We start from the raw sequence: 6558 nt of genomic DNA, 5'->3' as shown, positions 1-6558 counted from the left end.
CTATGCCATCAACTTACCACAATGGAAGGATGTACAAATAGCTGCTGGGGACGATGGATATGAAATATGTGCTTTATTGAAATGGCCGACCACAGTGTCCCTATAACAATGCACCCGCCGGAAAGCAGCACAGTTATTCATGGATCTCCTGAAATAAGCATGCATCCTCCTGCCACAAGCATGATGTATGGTGTGTGATGCTAATCCTTATTTATCATTTGTCTTCCCATTATATTAGAATATTTTAGTGTGTCTGCAATGATGCCCAGAAACCAAACAGGCACATAGGGGATGGAGCTCTTCTTTACAGTTCTCAACCATAATATTTATATGCCCCCAGATCATGTTTTTAGGGTTACCCTCTGTGTGAACAAGTGGGACAATTGCTGATCTAGTTATACAGACTGAATCATACACGAGGAGGAAGTCTTCAAAATGACCTTACAGGTCAGCTGCCCAAACGGTGGCCTCGGGACCCCGCAAGGCTTTTTGCATGGCCTCCACCATTCTTGGCAACCTACATAGACTATGTTCTATGTAGTTTTATTCACCCCACGAGTATTTGTAACATAAATGCCAACCGCTTTGTGAAAATGCTTGGACAGAGGGTTTAGCAGTCCCGCTTTCGGCCACTGTTTTTTGGGCCACTGTCTCACCATCCCACTTGCGGGCTGCAGTGTCTTGCAGGGGAGAACGGCTGAGAGGGAGCTCTCGTTCACCGCTGCTCTTCATAGTGTGCATGTGGTGCGCCGTACGTATCCAAAGTGTCAAGAGAGGCTGGGGGGCAGCCCAACAACTCGTTGAGCACTGGGCATGACCCCAGTGTGACGAGGAATGGGGGCGTGATGCGTGGCCAAACCCCCAAAATGATTCACGGTAGGATGTGACACGCGGTCATGTCCCCTTTTTGGCCCTCTGTGCTCCTCCCAAATGTTTAGGCTACAGGTTCTCAAATTCTGTCCTCAGGACCCCAAACAGTGCATGTTTTCCAGGTCTCTTCACAGAATCACAAGTGAAATAATTAGCTCCAACTGTGGATCTTTAAAATGTGTCAATGAGTAATGAATACACCTGTGCTCCTGCTGGGTGACCTGGAAAACGTTACCTGTGTATGGTCCTGAGGACCGAGTTTGAGAACCACTGGTTTAGGCTATAGGCAGATGGTGAAATTATATTTTTACTACAACCTCTAAAATGAAAAGTGGAAGTGTTGCCATAGCAACCAATAAGATTCTAGCAACCATTTTCTAGAATGCACTGGATAAATGTTAGCATAACTCTGGTTGCTGTGGGCAACATTTCCACATTTCCTTTTTAGAGGTCTTAGCAAATCTGCCACTATGTGTCTACCTAACAGCAACTAGACACCACATTTAAAATTTGATAAAAAATACTGTGTACTTTATACATTATTCTAAAGCTGGGTACACACTGGAGCGACGGGCATTCGTTACGATATCGGAATGAATGCCCATGTACAGTGATTGTGCGTCCACACTGGACGACTTTAATGAATGACGGAGCGATCACCGTTACGTCATTCATTAACAATGCACTCGCCGCTGGCAATATTGCTAGGTTTGATATGCAGCACATCAAACCTGGCGACCGTCGTTAGCGACTGCGGGAGCATGCAATAATGCGTACACACTGAGCGATGTAGGCGATATGTCATTACGAAACAGCATATCGGCCTGACATCGCTCCAGTGTGTACCCAGCTTAAGAACATAAACTTTATATTAATAACAATGTGTAATCTTGCCTGACTAAATCTATGCGGGTCTTAGATCTACTGGGTGTTGTATAGGTCAAAACACAATTTTACATTTGGTTCTTGTTTTTTGGTAACTTGTAGGTCTGCCTTGAAAGAGTTAATGTTAAAAACATGTGTGGCTGTAATGTGGGTCTGCAATAGGTAAACAGTGACCAAATGTATCAAAGTGTTTCCCCTCCAGAAGGTGTTTTTCACACAGGACTTCAAAGAAACCAAGAAACCTGTGCAAATCTCATTTACACACCAATCAGCACTTAAGATTAAAAGTATGTTTATCAAGGCCCCTGCTCTAGGTCTCAAAGGTTCAAAAGCTGCATACACACACAACGATTCAGTTAATGAACGATTTTAGTAAACGATTTTCTACCTTGAAAAAATTAACTAAAATCGTTTACTAAAGTTGTTCATTTACTATGGGCTTGATTCAGAGCCGGACACTCTGACCAGAGCGCTCGCTCTGAATCAGGGCCCTCCTCCATGAAAATGGAGCGGCCTCCTGGCCACTCGCATAGCTGTGGGTGACCACCCACAGCATATGCGAGCGTCCATGATGATGGTCGCGATGGTCTTGACTCTTGACCATCGCGACCATCGGGCTTGCGACGGAGACCCTGCGGTAGGGTCTCGCTGCCGCAAGCCCTGGAGTGATTTTGGCTCTATCAGAGCCAAAATCACTCCCACTGACATCACTAGTGATGTCAGTGGGGCCGGCTTCAGACGGTAGGCGTTCCCATGGGAACGCCTCCCTCTGGCAGGCACGCCCCCGGCACGCCCACCAAAGGGGGCGTGCTGTCAATCAACATCGACAGCACGCCCCCTTTGGTGCGAGACCCAGAGCGATGGAGAGCCCGTCGCTCGCCGGGTCTCACGCATGCGCACGACGGAGCTCAACCCGTCGTGCGCATGCGCAGTGGGGGAACATCGACCCGCTTGCGAGCGTCCTGCGCTCGCGAGCGGGTCTGAATGACCCCCTATGTTCATTTAAATGCAATGAACGATTTTTATGAACTACAAACGATTTTTGCATATTAACTTAATGAAAATCGTTCAGTTGACAAGTCTAACTGAACTACAATCAGGGCCCTCCTACCTAATATTGGAGCGGCCTCCTGGCCGCTCGCATAGCTGTGGGTGACCACCCACAGTTTATGCGAGGGGCCAAAAAGATGGTCGCGATGATCAAGACCATCGCGACCATCGGGCTTGCGACGAGACCCTGCGGTAGGGTCTCGCTGCCGCAAGCCCAGGAGTGCTTTTGGCTCTATCAGAGCCAAAAGCACTCCCACTGACATCACTAGTGATGTCAGTGGGGCCGGGCCCCAGACGGTAGGCGTTCCCATTGGAACGCCTCCGTCTGGGCAGCAACTCACCATCGACAGCATGCCCCCTTTGGCGCGAGACCCATAGCGACGGCTTGGCCGTCTCGATTCGGGTCTCGCGCATGCGCACTAGGGCACCATCGACCCGCTTGCGAGCGCTCAGCGCTCGCGAGTGGGTCTGAATCAGGCCCACAGTTTGTGAGAGGGTCCTGTTACCTTATTGTGTTTCTTAACACCCAAGTTCCTTTTACAATTGTGTTGTTACCAAAGGTGAAGGCTGCAGGCTATACTCATACTACAAACAAATGCTAATTAGTGCCAACAATGATGGTTTTTAAGACAGCCACATAGTGAAACCTCTCATTTTCCGTGAGCGCCAGGATTAATGTCCAATTTAGCCACTCATTTATGTAGCCAAACTGAATAAGATCCAACCTCCAGCCTCTTGGTCTGAACAGTTGGGTCACGCCAGCATCATGATTGGAGTTTGTTCGGCCCAAACTAGTGATATTTGGTCTCTGCCATTAAATCTCACGAGATTGGGCCTGAATCAGATATGTACGCTAATGCAATCGCCGGGATACGTATTAAGATGCCCACCTGGGCCTTTGCAAATCCAAGCAACTGCGTACACAAACGCAGCCGCCATCACAGATCATTCAAGAATTGTCCCTACGGCCGCACAGAATGGCCGTCTGGCTTTGTAGGCTGAAACGCCCCGAACATGGTTGCTACATGCCTGCGTTTTTGACACCTCTCCCCTTAACTGCCCCCAAACGGTCACTGAACGTCAATCACTTTACAACTAAATTGTCACAGCGAGCAGCATAGCTAATGTACCATGGCACGTAAGCAGTGTGTGGTTGTTTTTGTAATTTCAAATCTAATGATTTCCAGTCCCCCTCACACTCAGAGAGGACGGAGATGGACAGTGTGTGTGCACTTTGGAGAGAGACCCCGGTTGTCTTATCGCCATCACATATAATGTGTGGCATGATATGAACTAAGGGCCTAATTCAGACCCACTCGCGAGCGCTGAGCGCTCACAAGCGGGTCGATGTTGGCCCAGTGCGCATGTGCACGACGGACCCGGCTCCGTCGTGCGCATGCGCGAGACCGGATAGCGACGGCCAAGCCGTCGCTATGGGTCTCGTACAAAGGGGGCGTGCTGTCAACGGTGAGAGACAGCACGCCCCCTTTGGTGGGCGTGGCTGCCCAGACGGAGGCGTTCCTATGGGAACGCCTACCGTCTGGGGCCAGCCCCACTGACATCACAAGTGATGTCAGTGGGAGTGCCTTCGGCTCTGATAGAGCTGAAAACACTCCAGGGCTTGCGGCAACGAGACCCTACCACAAGGGTCTCGTCGCAAGCCCGATGGTCGCGATGGTGTTGACCATCGCGACCATCTTTTTGGCCGCTCGCTATAGCTGTGGGTGGTCACCCACAGCTATGCGAGCGGCCAGGAGGCCGCTCTAAAATTAGGAAGGACGGCCCTGATTCAGAGCGAGCGCTCTGTCAGAGCATCCGGCTCTGAATCATGGCCTAAGAGCACTGTGTGGCATAATGTGAACTGGGGACCTACAATGTAGCATAATGTGAACTTGGGTATTACAGTTTGGCATCATGTGAACTAGGGGCACTACAATGCCACAAATTGTGAACTGGGGGTACTATAATGTGTCATAATATGGCACCGTGTGGCATATTGTGAACTTAAGGCAATGTGGCATAATGTGAACTAGGGTACTACTATGGGCTCAATTCAATGCGAATTGAATAGCGCCGGGAAAGAGCTCCCGGAGCTATTCAATTCAGTGCGCTGTTATATCGGAGAATGCCCGTTCTCGCGCCTTAAACATGGTGTTTAGTCATGAGAATCGGCATTCTCCGACTTAAGTGCCTGACGCGATGCTGTTTCTGCCGCACTAAGGGAAGAAAACGGCATTGCGCCAGTAATTTTGTCACAGGGCTGCGAGAACTGCACACTTCATCTGGGTTTCCTCCTAACTTTAAAATAAGCCCTTTTATAGTATTGATGTTGGTATTATTACTCAAGAAGCCAATCAAATATGTTCTAGAAGACATAGAGGGGTATTCAATATGAAACTTTAACTTCACTGTCGAAGTTAACGTTTCATATCGGAGTTTTTACCTGCGTTAAAGTATCGGGCGCGCTCCCGCTTATACCCGTATTCAATATAAAATTAACGAAAACGGGAAACTCCGAAGTTGGATTTGCGTAAAGTTACGAATTTTTCCTTAAAAAAATTGTAAGACCCCCCTAAAGTAGTAAAAACATGGGGGAACACTATGGGTACCCCCGTTTTAGCCTTTTTGAAAGTCAGGGATTTAACTAGCCGCAGCAGGTGTTTTTTTCCGACATTGAAGAAGTGATGCAGAAGAGCACTTAGGTTATTTTTTTCGTTTTTTTAAGTGGTCCCATCAAATTTGGGGTACATAAAAATGGGTACTAGCAAATTTTTATGTCCCTAAAGTAAGTTTTTAAAAATTCTGCATTTGTGCACCTGCCGCTATAATTCTATTCTAGAAAACATCTGCCGCATACTTGCAGAATAGCCCTGAACCTATTTTCCTATTGTTAAACATTTTTTTCCCATTTTTTTTTTCACCCCAATTTGTAAATTAATTTTTTGGGGTGTCCCTATTTTTTTTTAAAACTTTTTTTGACACAGTTCTTTTTTAAATGTCATTCCCAGGGGTGCAGGCTATTTTTTTTAAGCCTGCACCCCTAAACCCCAATTCTGCACTTTTTTTCGACACCTATTCAATGGTGAAAAGTTATCTTTTTTATCAAAGACTTTTCAAAACTGCGATAAGTCTTTGAAATTGAATACGATGTAAAAGTCAAACCTGCGATAATGATGTCAAAAGTGCGATATTAACACAAAAACGATGTTATCGCTCCCATATTGAATACCCCTGTAAGGCTTCATACATCAGAGACACCTATAACATAGCTGTAATCTTTTTAAATGGCTAGAATAGCCTTATAGTCTAGACACTGAGGGACAAAATGTAAAATAAATCAGGAACAGGGGACCTGCTGTGACCAAATCAAGGGGACAACTAGGTCTACAAGTTATACCTCTTTTACACCGGAGCTAAAACCCGGGTTATTGCAGGGTTAACCCGGGCAGCTCCCTGGTGTAAAAGGGGAAAGGGTTGGATCGCTGGGTCGAGTGACCCGGCAATCCAACCCAGGTAAATAGCAGGGTTTAACGCGGGCGAAGCCCGTGAAACCCAGGTAAATAGCAGGGTTTAACACGGGCGAAGCCCGTGAAACCCCGCTGTGTGTACGGCGCCCTCCGGGTCTTGATGACCTGGAGTGCGCTGCAAGCCAGCCGATTGGTCCGGCTTCAGTGGCGCTTGGAGATGAAGTCATCTCCAAGCGTCCACTTTCACGCCGGGAAAGCTGGGTCTATGCAGACCTGACTCCGGTGT

This window comes from Taudactylus pleione, unplaced genomic scaffold (assembly GCF_031769625.1).
Source record: "Taudactylus pleione unplaced genomic scaffold, aTauple2 ptg000314l, whole genome shotgun sequence".
NCBI lineage: Eukaryota > Metazoa > Chordata > Amphibia > Anura > Myobatrachidae > Taudactylus > Taudactylus pleione.
Note: the sequence above shows the minus strand (reverse complement) of the source record.